We start from the raw sequence: 12,500 nt of genomic DNA, 5'->3' as shown, positions 1-12,500 counted from the left end.
CGGACTTTGCGCGTGCAGCCTGATGTTCAGTCCCCATATATGGCTCAACCGCGGGCGGGGTGCGGCCGCCCCGGCTGACGTGGTAGCGGACTTTGCGCGTGCAGCCATATATGGCTCAACCGCGGGCGGGGTGCGGCCGCCCCGGCTGACGTGGTAGCGGACTTTGCGTAATGTTGCCCGTTGTTTCACAGCAAACGGGCGCCGCGAATTTCGTGCTTTCTTTCCAGTTTGGACATTTGTCTTCGTGTACGGGTGCTGCGTTTGAGGAGCTTTATAGAGCGTCTCAAGAAAAACAATTTGTTTGGAGCTTCACGTGTAAGAGGAGTGTCTCCCTAGTACGTGCCGGTTTTCCTTTTTTTTTTTTCCTCCCGATAACAGTACTCATGTGCCACTTGTGTCACCATGACATGATTTTTTTTGGGGGGGGGGTTCTCCCTTGATCCTCAAGCGAGTTTCACACATCACGCAGACGTCCGCATCTATCCAGTAATGATGCCATTTACAAAAATCTTAAACAACCGAGGCCCGCACCTGCTCAATCAACGCCAACTCAATTTAAGGAAGCTGATCGAAACCATCCAGTTTGGGAAAAGCTAATTTATGCAGTAGCATTCTTTTTATTATTATTGTGAGAGACGTGAAATACACACCACGAAATGAACGTCCGCTTGTTACCCTTTTGTTACTGCGGTGCGAAATCATCGCGCGTAATACCGATTCAATTTTGTCTTGTTTGGTGGTCTGTCAGCACTTTGTGTTCTTCAAGAAAATCAGCTACAGGCTTTTAAATTATGTGCGCGAAACTTTTCTCCATCTGCCACCCGGAACATATTTAAAGAAGAGAGAAAGCAGCCGGGGCCTTGAGATTTCGAAAATGCCGCGCTCTGAAATTTTCACATCAGCCATTGGGAAGATAATTATTATCCGTCACAAACAAAAAAAAAAAAACAGCTTTGAAATGAGCATTGATAGTGGCCACGTTTTTTCGGGGCATGTCTTGATGAAATAATTGCAGTTCAGTTCGTTGGTTCAATTGCATTTGTTGGCTCCTTGCAGCATGTCTAGATTTCATCTTTTTCAGTATTCCTAGTGTTCTCATTGTAGTATGAATAACCTGCAGATTTTTCGTTGTTGTTGTTATGCGTTATACAATGCTGAGCGATGTTTTTCCTTTCCTTGAAGCTAGCCATAGAAGTATAAAACTTTCTATAAACTCATTACAATAAGAATCCAGCATACGGTTCATCATCGGCTCGATAAACGTTCGGGAAGTGGCGACTTTTAATGCCGTGATCATGAAGCTTAACAGCAGAGCGTGTTCATCAGATATGCCAGGGGTGACGTAACGCAAGGCGTGAATCGAATCTAAGATTGAAATGGCGTTCTGAATTCTTTTGGTTCCAGATAGAACAAACAAAAATATATAAAAAAAGCATGTCATTGATTGTCATTCAAACCTCAAGAGCGCGTGGAGAAAGTGTTCCGGTTTACATTCGGCAAATCGAAATGAACGGCTAAAATTAACCTATCGTCTGGTTTCATGCGGGAGATCACGTGCGCACGCAAATTTCTTCGTACGGGAATTTTATGAAGTGAAGGCGGCTACAGATCATTTCCTTTGTCTAGTTCATGTTCGTAGGCGCAAATTGCAAACGTAATACTTGGAGGAACGTTTCCACTAATCTACAGGGGCTCTCTCATTTCTCCGATTGCTCGCAAACACATTGCATTGCTAGTCGTGACGTTTCACAGTGACGTTTCACCATGCCCGTCGAAGTTGATTACCAGTACCGCGCCAGCGTCGACCGGCCGGCGAAGCGACGAACTCAGCAGCGCATGCGCGAGGCCCTACAACACCCCAACCGAGCTACCCTGCTTATCGGAGAGAGCGAGTGCGCGTGAACGCGGGCTCGTCTGACGATCTGGATTAAAGAAAAAAAAAAAAGTGTGTCCGAGATATTGACAAAGACAAGTGGTCGCTGTCGCTCTGAGTCTTAGCGCGTTATAGAAAACGTGGGATGGCGGTGCTTCCTCGAGGGTCTAAAAGTACAATCTTCGAACTAGCGCTCCCGGCGGAACGTGGAGCTAGCATCCTTCTTCTTGGAACGGTTTGCAATGGACTGCTTGAATGTGCCGACCACGCGTCACGGGTCGCGTATAGAGCCAACGTTTGGCAAGAACGCGTCTAGCACAACCGATCGCGGTTGCGATAACCCATCGTTGGTAGCGAAAAAAAGAAAGAAAGAAAAAAACAACACCTACCCGCAGCTTGTTAGCAGTAACCGTAAATGTGGTTCTAAATATAGGTTCGCTGGTCACTGAAACTTTCTCATAACGCACACCACTGTAGTCCAAAAAGAACAAAGCACGCACAATGGATATGATACAGCCGTCACCGCATGATTTCGCGTTTTCCTTATTGCATTACTTTCGTGGGCATGCGCGCTAGGGCCACGCAGGCCAGGAGGCAAGGGGAAAAATAAATAAGAAATGATACGCGATCCTCAGCATTGACTTGGCTGATGTGGCACTCGCATTTATGTTCTTTACCTTAGGCGAGCGCAACGCGCCAACTGAACTCCAATTTCCCATAACGGAAATTCGTATTTGGCCATTTGGTTGTATTTTTGGCTGATGTTCGCGTTTTTCGCCCGAGCATGCGCTTCACTGCGCCGCTCGTTGCCCCTTCAATGCGGCTTCACTGCCCTGCAGGCGTGTTCTGCGTCAAGCCGAACCACCAGGCAAAAAGCCTGGGCGCCGCCATCTTGTTGAGAGCGGCGCCGGGGACACAATCGCGCCTAGCTCATTGAGTTTTCCCCCAAAACTGAACGAAATAGCCTTATTTAAATGAGAAAGATGCCGCGAGTGCCGCAACGAAGGACCTTAAGGATTACCGAAGGGTAACTGAGGGCGACGCGACGAGCTTTGGAAAGAAGAATGATGGGTGTAGCGCTACGGGGGATAAGAATAGAGCAGATTCGGGGGGTGAGCGAACAAACGCGAGCTAATGACACCTTAGTTTAAACCAAGAAAAAGAAATGGGCGTGCGCAGGGCATGCAATGTGGGGGGAAGATCATCAATTAAGGGTTACCGACTGAATTCCAAGAGAAGGGAAGCGTAGCACGGGGTGGCGGAAATTTAGGAGGGCAGATTAGATTAGGAAGGGCGCAGGCACTAGACGGCGACCGTGACCGGGCTTACACGTGACCGGGGTGCTTGGAGAATAATGGGAGAGGTCTTTGCCCTGCAGTGGTCGTAGCCAGCAGGATGATGATGACGAAAAGGTAGCAACAGGTATTCATAACATACAGGTTGGAAAGCTGAGGCACCTCTGAACCCTTGAATATATTTCGCCACACTTGGCCATACGACAAGTTTGTTTTCGAGGCGCTCGGTCCCACTGCAGCGAAAATGTTGCCGGAAATCGGGCACTCCATTTTTGTTTCATAGGGAACCTTTCTTCCACTAGGGCAGCGGATTTTCGCAGGGCGAGCTTGCTGTCGTTTACGGATCAAAGCGATAGTGAACTCCAAAATGCAGTGTTGGCTTTGAGTGGGACTTACATTGATTGCAAAACCCACGGCTAATCACCCTTCCCCCCCCCCCCCCCCCAAGTGGCTCATTACAGCAGACAATCGTTCAGAAACACCGGCATCGTTGCGTATAGTATGGGAATGGTGCGTGTCACGTGAGTGCTCGCTTCGAGCTTGTGTTCTTCATTTTGATTGAATGAAGTCTCACCTAAGTGAGCGGGGGCCGATCCCGGAGGTAGTGCAATACCGGGCCGACCTGCGGCGGAGGTGAAGCAGGCTTCAAGCACTCCGCCAACTTCCAAAAATAGGTTTAATATCGTGGGTCCATATAGAACCCGTATCAGATATTAAGCTGATAAGAACAGATACTACACTTTGATCTTAGCCAAAAGGCCGAGAAGCGATGTCTTTCACTTCACTCCATTGTACCACTGCCTTGTGGGTGCCCTGGCGACATTGGTAACCTCAGCAACAGCGTGGGCAATCTTATAAAACCCAGCCCGTCTAGAGACTCTATGCTCTCTATCTCGCGAATCAACTCGCGACGCCTCAGTCTTTCACTGTTAACGAAACGCCGTCGCGTAGAAACGAGACCCGAGCGCAAGCTTGTTCGCAAGGCAAAACCAACGAAGGCAACCTCGTAGAAAACGGAACAGGCGAGCGGAAAACACGCGCAAGGGGAATGCTTACTTCCGTCTGAATGCGACCGCTCAAGGCGGCTTTCTTTGAGGCCTTCGTTTCAAGCCCGTGCGCAAGTGTAATACACTACGCGCATTTCCCTCATTTCCTTTTATTTACCGCAAGGCCCACTGAAAGTTTTCATACGGCACAGGCCGGGACGGATTGCAACGTGTCGATTCGACCGCTAGAATTAGGTAGCGCGCCTCATGTACGAATGAAAGAGAATGAAAAAAAAAAAATAAATAAATATAGAAAAGGCTGCGCACTCCTTCCAACCGGAAACATAGAGGGCAGGAAGATCGCCATGTGGAGCACAGGTGTTGTTAAAAAAGAAAGAAAGAAAGAAAGAAATAGCGCTACCCCATCATCTTTACCGTGTGCGTGTATACACACACACGCACACATATGCACGCGCACGCACGCGCGCGCGCGCACGCACACACACACACACACACACACACACACACACACACACATACGCACACATGCTAGCATAGCTTAAGCACAGCTGGAAAGCTCAGCCTTGCGCAAGAAAAAAGGACCACGCCCTTTCGCAAGCCCCTTTGAAACTTTTAAATGAGAAACATGTGTACAGCGAGGTCGTTCGAAACTGGCGCGAAAACGCATCCGCGCCATCTGTGTGCGGAACTAGGAAAACCTACGGCCTTCGCCATACAGAAAGAAAGGTAGATGGCGCGAGCTAACGCTCCGTTGCATACTAAGAACGAGAGCTAGTGAATAATGGCAGAAACGTCTTGGGAAGAGAGAAAAAAACAACAACAACAAAAAAAAAGAAAGACACGCAAGTTGTTGGCTCGCGCAAGCATTCTATTTTACAGCGAGTAAAGAGCATAGCAACTTCTCACAAGAGCAGCAAGAAAGACAAGAAGAACGTGAGAGAGGGGGAGAAACAGGCGCGTTTCTTTGGAATGCAGAGCATGCTGCACACACTATGAAGTGCCAAAGAGACGGGGAAAGCAGATGGCGCGATTGTGTATGTCCTCAAAGCTTGAAAACAATTTCTAAACTACAAGGTGTGCCGAAGTCCGCCTACTCTCATCAGGTTGCTCCCGCCTCCAATTGCATTTAAATTAAAATTACAGTCGCCTCAGAGGCAGAGAGAGAGAGAGAGAGAGAGAAAATGTGTACACTTGCTTCGCGCAGCTGCACCCGTTCAAATTTTACAGCAACAAGAGCACTCCCGCAGGCACAAAGTCCGCTGCCGCGTCCGCCGGGGCGGAATGCACTCGCTTCCGTAAATTGTCGTGCGGCAGACTGCTGCATCGTAGCACACCTGAAACCGCGCAGACGTCAGCGATCGCCGCGAGATCGCTGCGAGCGCTAAAGTCCGAAACCACGTCCGCCGGGGCGGCGGGAGCTCGATACCCCTTCACGAAACTTCTGCGTGTACACCGCCGCACGGCCACGGCGGAGTCGCTGGCATCCTGCGCGCAGTTGCATTGCGTCGCGCCGGGAATCGTTGAAGCCCCACGCAGACGTCGGCGTCGGCCCCGACCTGGCTGCGAGCGCTCGAAGAGACAAAGTCCGAAGCCACGTGAGCCGGGGCGGTGTGAGCGCGACTAAGTCCGAGACGACGTCAGCCGGGGCGGCGTGAGCGAGACCAAGTCCGAGACTACGTCAGCCGGGGCGGCGTGAGCGAGACCAAGTCCGAGACTACGTCAGCCGGGGCGTCGACTAAGTCCGAGACGACGTCAGCCGGGGCGTCGAGCACGCCGCGGTCGCTTTTCCCACTCTTACTCGAAAAATGGCGAAGGGGCCGCGCTAGCGTGCCTTGAATCGGTGAGCGGCGGTACCGCGGCGATCGCGAGAGCTCAAATCGGCCGTGCCAAGGCCAAATATTGGCGCTCGGCTCGGCGCAGTACGCCGCCTTGTCGCACGAGTACGGCCCCGTGGAGGTCTGGTCACTTATCGCTGCTCTTATAAGGGGCCGTACCGCCCTGGCCGACGTTGTACCGTAGTGCCGTTTTCGGCTTGCGCGTGTTCGTGGTGGTGTCCGCGCACCGCTCCGCACTCGAGAATCGTGCCCACGACGACGCGAGCGCTCGGAAGAGACGCAAGTCCGAAACCACGTGAGCCGGGGCGGTGTGAGCGCGACTAAGTCCGAGACGACGTCAGCCGGGGCGGCGTGAGCGAGACTAAGTCCGAGACTACGTCAGCCGGGGCGTCGACCAAGTCCGAGACGACGTCAGCCGGGGCGTCGAGCACGCCGCGCGCGCTTTTCCCACTCTTACTCGAAAAATGGCGAAGGGGCCGCGCTAGCGTGCCTTGAATCGGTGAGCGGCGGTACCGCGGCGATCGCGAGAGCTCAAATCGGCCGTGCCAAAGCCAAATATTGGCGCTCGGCTCGGCGCAGTACGCCGCCTTGTCGCACGAGTACGGCCCCGTGGAGGTCTGGTCACTTATCGCTGCTCTTATAAGGGGCCGTACCGCCCTGGCCGACGTTGTACCGTAGTGCCGTTTTCGGCTTGCGCGTGTTCGTGGTGGTGTCCGCGCACCGCTCCGCACTCGAGAATCGTGCCCACGACGACGCGAGCGCTCGGAAGAGACGAAAGTCCGAAACCACGTGAGCCGGGGCGGTGTGAGCGCGACTAAGTCCGAGACGACGTCAGCCGGGGCGGCGTGAGCGAGACTAAGTCCGAGACTACGTCAGCCGGGGCGTCGACCAAGTCCGAGACGACGTCAGCCGGGGCGTCGAGCACGCCGCGCGCGCTTTTCCCACTCTTACTCGAAAAATGGCGAAGGGGCCGCGCTAGCGTGCCTTGAATCGGTGAGCGGCGGTACCGCGGCGATCGCGAGAGCTCAAATCGGCCGTGCCAAAGCCAAATATTGGCGCTCGGCTCGGCGCAGTACGCCGCCTTGTCGCACGAGTACGGCCCCGTGGAGGTCTGGTCACTTATCGCTGCTCTTATAAGGGGCCGTACCGCCCTGGCCGACGTTGTACCGTAGTGCCGTTTTCGGCTTGCGCGTGTTCGTGGTGGTGTCCGCGCACCGCTCCGCACTCGAGAATCGTGCCCACGACGACGCGAGCGCTCGGAAGAGACGAAAGTCCGAAACCACGTGAGCCGGGGCGGTGTGAGCGCGACTAAGTCCGAGACGACGTCAGCCGGGGCGGCGTGAGCGAGACTAAGTCCGAGACTACGTCAGCCGGGGCGACGAGCACGCCGCGCGCGCTTTTCGCACTCTTACTCGAAAAATGGCGAAGGGGCCGCGCTAGCGTGCCTTGAATCGGTGAGCGGCGGTACCGCGGCGATCGCGAGAGCTCAAATCGGCCGTGCCAAGGCCAAATATTGGCGCTCGGCTCGGCGCAGTACGCCGCCTTGTCGCACGAGTACGGCCCCGTGGAGATCTGGTCACTTATCGCTGCTCATATAAGGGGGCCGTACCGCCCTGGCCGACGTTGTACCGTAGTGCCATTTTCGGCTTGCGCGTGTTCGTGGTGGTGTCCGCGCACCGCTCCGCACTCGAGAATCGTGCCCACGACGACGCGAGCGCTCGGAAGAGACGGAAGTCCGAAACCACGTGAGCCGGGGCGGTGTGAGCGCGACTAAGTCCGAGACGACGTCAGCCGGGGCGGCGTGAGCGAGACTAAGTCCGAGACTACGTCAGCCGGGGCGACGAGCACGCCGCGCGCGCTTTTCGCACTCTTACTCGAAAAATGGCGAAGGGGCCGCGCTAGCGTGCCTTGAATCGGTGAGCGGCGGTACCGCGGCGATCGCGAGAGCTCAAATCGGCCGTGCCAAGGCCAAATATTGGCGCTCGGCTCGGCGCAGTACGCCGCCTTGTCGCACGAGTACGGCCCCGTGGAGATCTGGTCACTTATCGCTGCTCATATAAGGGGGCCGTACCGCCCTGGCCGACGTTGTACCGTAGTGCCGTTTTCGGCTTGCGCGTGTTCGTGGTGGTGTCCGCGCACCGCTCCGCACTCGAGAATCGTGCCCACGACGACGCGAGCGCTCGGAAGAGACAGAAGTCCGAAACCACCTGAGCCGGGCCGCGGCGGGAGCTCGACGCCCGTCACGCAACTTTGGCGTACAAGCCACCGCACGGCCGCGACTGAGTCGTCGCCACCGTCCGGCTGGCTGCACTATAGCACGCCGGGAACCGGGAAAGAACCGCGCAGAGGTCGTCGTTTTGCCGCGGCGTTGGCGCGAGCGCGCGAAGAGACAAAGTCCGAAACGGCGTCAGCCGGGGTGTCGAGCACGCCGCCCGCGCCGGTCGCACTCGTGCTCGGAAACGGCGAAAGGGCCGCGCTAGCGTGCGGCCCCGTAGGGGCACAGAAAGGCGATTGTTCTGGAAACCGCGCTGTCCATAGGCGAGAGATTGCCGTTCGCGCATTCGGTCGACGCGCTGCGCTTTCACGACTTCGGCATTGCGCTGCCGACGTAAGCTTTCCATCTCGCTCGCGGCGCTGCGAGGCGGCACGATTTTCGCCAAACGCTCGTCGAAAGTGGCACGAGTACGGCCCCATGGAGATTTGGGAACTTATCGCTGCTATTATATGGGGGTCCCAGAGAGCAGTCGCCCCCAAAAGCGACCTGGGTGTTTGATATGCGGCGGGCTTCGTGCCCGTCAAGCGTGTCCCCGGTATCGCTCCCGTGGATCCCACAGCTGACGTCTGCAGCCTCATCCGCTTGATGCGTTAGGGGCTGGTTGTCGGACGACGCTTTCTCCACGATATCGAGTTGTGTTCCGCATCGTCCTCGGACGAGTCAAATGCGAAAGCGCCGAAGGCGCGGGCGTGACCCGTCGCCTGGCGGCTTTGCCGTCTCGGCTACGTTGCAAGTGTCGGTCGGTCCACCTGTGCTGCGGGCTCAAGAGAAACCGCAAGCCGTGATCGAGTCGACACAACCAGTCTATCGAGAATGTTGCGTGCTTCTTGCCGCGTGGCGATACCCGGCCCTTCGGGGAGGGCGCCGTAGCGAGCTCGAACGCCGTCGTCTCGGACTGTGCAAAGTGCTACTCTTTGCAAGAACGAAGCGTGCTGGGGCGCCTGAAGGTGGCCTCGGCATCGCAAAAACGGCGTCCGGCCTGCTTGACAGGCGGGACGCGCAGTTGAACGATTACCTGGTTGATCCTGCCAGTAATCATATGCTTGTCTCAAAGATTAAGCCATGCATGTCTAAGTACATGCCGAAATAAGGCGAAACCGCGAATGGCTCATTAAATCAGTTATGGTTCCTTAGATCGTTTCTTCCTACTTGGATAACTGTGGCAATTCTAGAGCTAATACATGCAGTGAGCCTGAAGCCCTTTGGGCGACGGGTGCTTTTATTAGACCAAGATCGATCGGGTTTCGGCCCGTATTGTGTGGTGACTCTGGATAACTTTGTGCTGATCGCATGGCCACGAGCCGGCGACGTTTCTTTCAAGTGTCTGCCTTATCAACTTTCGATGGTAGGTTACTTGCTTACCATGGTTGTTACGGGTAACGGAGAATCAGGGTTCGATTCCGGAGAGGGAGCCTGAGAAACGGCTACCACATCCAAGGAAGGCAGCAGGCGCGCAAATTACCCACTCCCGGCACGGGGAGGTAGTGACGAAAAATAACAATACGGGACTCTTTTGAGGCCCCGTAATTGAAATGAGTACACTCTAAATCCTTTAACGAGGATCAATTGGAGGGCAAGTCTGGTGCCAGCAGCCGCGGTAATTCCAGCTCCAATAGCGTATACTAAAGCTGCTGCGGTTAAAAAGCTCGTAGTTGGATCTCAGTTCCAGACGAGTAGTGCATCTACCCGATGCGACGGCTCGGACTGAACATCATGCCGGTCCTTTCTTGGTGCACTTCATTGTGTGCCTCGAGAAGGCCGGTGCTTTTACTTTGAAAAAATTAGAGTGCTCAACGCAGGCGAGTCGCCTGAATAAACTTGCATGGAATAATAGAACAAGACCTCGTTTCTGTTCTGTTGGTTTTTGGAATACGAGGTAATGATTAAGAGGGACAGACGGGGGCATTCGTATTGCGGCGCTAGAGGTGAAATTCTTGGACCGTCGCAAGACGAACTACTGCGAAAGCATTTGCCAAGAATGTTTTCTTTGATCAAGAACGAAAGTCAGAGGTTCGAAGGCGATCAGATACCGCCCTAGTTCTGACCATAAACGATGCCAACCAGCGATCCGCCTGAGTTACTCAAATGACTCGGCGGGCAGCTTCCGGGAAACCAAAGTGTTTGGGTTCCGGGGGAAGTATGGTTGCAAAGCTGAAACTTAAAGGAATTGACGGAAGGGCACCACCAGGAGTGGAGCCTGCGGCTTAATTTGACTCAACACGGGAAAACTTACCCGGCCCGGACACTGGGAGGATTGACAGATTGAGAGCTCTTTCTTGATTCGGTGGATGGTGGTGCATGGCCGTTCTTAGTTGGTGGAGCGATTTGTCTGGTTAATTCCGATAACGAACGAGACTCTAGCCTATTAAATAGGTGCGGGGTTCCCAGCACCTTACAACCTTCTTAGAGGGACAAGCGGCTCCTAGCCGCACGAAACAGAGCAATAACAGGTCTGTGATGCCCTTAGATGTCCGGGGCCGCACGCGCGCTACACTGAAGGAAGCAGCGTGTCTTTATCCCTGTCTGAAAAGACTGGGTAACCCGTGGAACTTCTTTCGTGATTGGGATAGGGGCTTGCAATTGTTCCCCTTGAACGAGGAATTCCCAGTAAGCGCGAGTCATAAGCTCGCGTTGATTACGTCCCTGCCCTTTGTACACACCGCCCGTCGCTACTACCGATTGAATGATTTAGTGAGGTCTTCGGACCGATGTCCGGCGCGGCCTTTCGGTTGCGCCGGTCTGTTGGAAAGATGACCAAACTTGATCATTTAGAGGAAGTAAAAGTCGTAACAAGGTTTCCGTAGGTGAACCTGCGGAAGGATCATTACCGGATTGTTCGAGGGTGACGAGCGCCATTGTTTCTACCCCGTGTGGGTGAAGCAGCTCGCTGCGCCCGACGCTTTCCGCCGCTGGCCCCGCTTGGACGCGGGGACGGCTATACCCGAACATGCCGGGGATTGCCCGAATTTCGAAGGGCGCCCCGTGCCAAATTTGTTGCGCCCAGTGGACGCCGGCTGCAACCTTGGACGGTTGGCTTGGCCGCGCCCGCGGGTAGAAACGGCGTAACGCACACTGTTGGGTGGGCTTTCTGAAGTCCGCCTCGGCACTCTTGCGCGGAATGGGAGTAAGACGACCCGACCTGCTGCTCTTGCCCAGTACGAGGGGAACGGCGAAGCGTGCGGTCGGTCAAGGAACTGACGGTCGAGAGCTAATGCCGCTGCCGCTTAGTACACACGGAACCGTGGTGCGAGCGCTCTCCCGTCCTCCGCGGCAAACGCTGCCGAGTCTGAAAAGGCTGGCGGCTGCCGGTCGCTTCCTGCGGCGAGTGTGGAGTAACGACCCGACTTTGTTGCTGCCCAAGTACTAAAGGAACGGTGCGGCGCTCGGTCGGTCATGGAACCGGCGGTATTGAGGGTGCGGCTGCCAAGTACGGAAGGAACCGTGGCCTAAAGCACTCTCCCGTCCTCCGCGGCAAATTCCACCGCGCCCGAAAGGGCCGGAGGCTGCCGGTCGGCTCCCGCTCGTGACGCGCGAGGTGTCGAGTTCGCGGTTCAATGCGACGACGTCTGCAGGCTATTTGCCCGCCGCCGAGGGAAAGGCGGCGTTGCTGCGAAGTACCGAAGGAAACGCGGCTTTGCTACGTCGGAAGCGTTCTGCGGTTTGCGGACTTGTGCGCTTTGGGAAGGCGCCGCACGTCGAAAGAGGAAGTACGGACAGACGAGGGACTGTAATCCCGTATTCGAACGCACTTGCGGCCAGGCCCTTGCTGGCTTCGTCTTCCGCCTCAAGTAGACTTGTTGTGGCTCCGGCGCAGAGAGCCGTCCCTGGCACTGGCCGAGTGGCTTTGGAGAGCTGCGCGAGTACGCGCGCGCCAAGCTCTTGTCTTTCGTCTCGAGTAGGCTGTTGGATCAGCAGCGGTCATGCGGAAACGCGTGACCGCCGAACGAAAGAGCGAAACAGGAGTAGCGCACGCCGAAAGGCGCTCTTCGAAACCACACACAGGGAGACGCCACGTGCCTGAAACACTGGTTGTACTGTACTGAATTGAACAAACTATTTTTCACGACTCTAAGCGGTGGATCACTCGGTTCTCGGGTCGATGAAGAACGCAGCCAGCTGCGAGACTTGGTGTGAATTGCAGGACACACTGAGCACTGATTCTTTGAACGCACATTGCGGCCTTGGGTCTTCCCTTGGCTTCGTCTGTCTGAGGGT

At 55.2% G+C, this 12,500-nt stretch overlaps 3 non-coding genes across 3 annotated transcripts in view; 2 read left to right on the top strand and 1 right to left on the bottom strand.

Moving 5' to 3' along the window:
* Positions 1–3,747: 3,747 nt before the first annotated feature.
* On the bottom strand, positions 3,748–3,939 carry LOC139053853 (U2 spliceosomal RNA). The gene has a single exon (XR_011510836.1). It is a non-coding gene; the product is annotated as a U2 spliceosomal RNA (small nuclear RNA).
* Positions 3,940–9,297: 5,358 nt separating this feature from the next.
* On the top strand, positions 9,298–11,112 carry LOC139053844 (small subunit ribosomal RNA). The gene has a single exon (XR_011510827.1). It is a non-coding gene; the product is annotated as a small subunit ribosomal RNA (ribosomal RNA).
* Positions 11,113–12,349: 1,237 nt separating this feature from the next.
* Positions 12,350–12,500, top strand: part of LOC139053841 (5.8S ribosomal RNA) — a 153-nt gene continuing 2 nt past the window's right edge. The window contains exon 1 of the ribosomal RNA XR_011510824.1: positions 12,350–12,500. This exon is cut by the window's right edge and continues 2 nt beyond it. This is a non-coding gene — a ribosomal RNA (5.8S ribosomal RNA).

Source organism: Dermacentor albipictus, unplaced genomic scaffold (genome assembly GCF_038994185.2).
Source record: "Dermacentor albipictus isolate Rhodes 1998 colony unplaced genomic scaffold, USDA_Dalb.pri_finalv2 scaffold_259, whole genome shotgun sequence".
Classification (NCBI taxonomy): domain Eukaryota; kingdom Metazoa; phylum Arthropoda; class Arachnida; order Ixodida; family Ixodidae; genus Dermacentor; species Dermacentor albipictus.
Note: the sequence above shows the minus strand (reverse complement) of the source record. Positions and strands in the feature narration are given on the sequence as shown.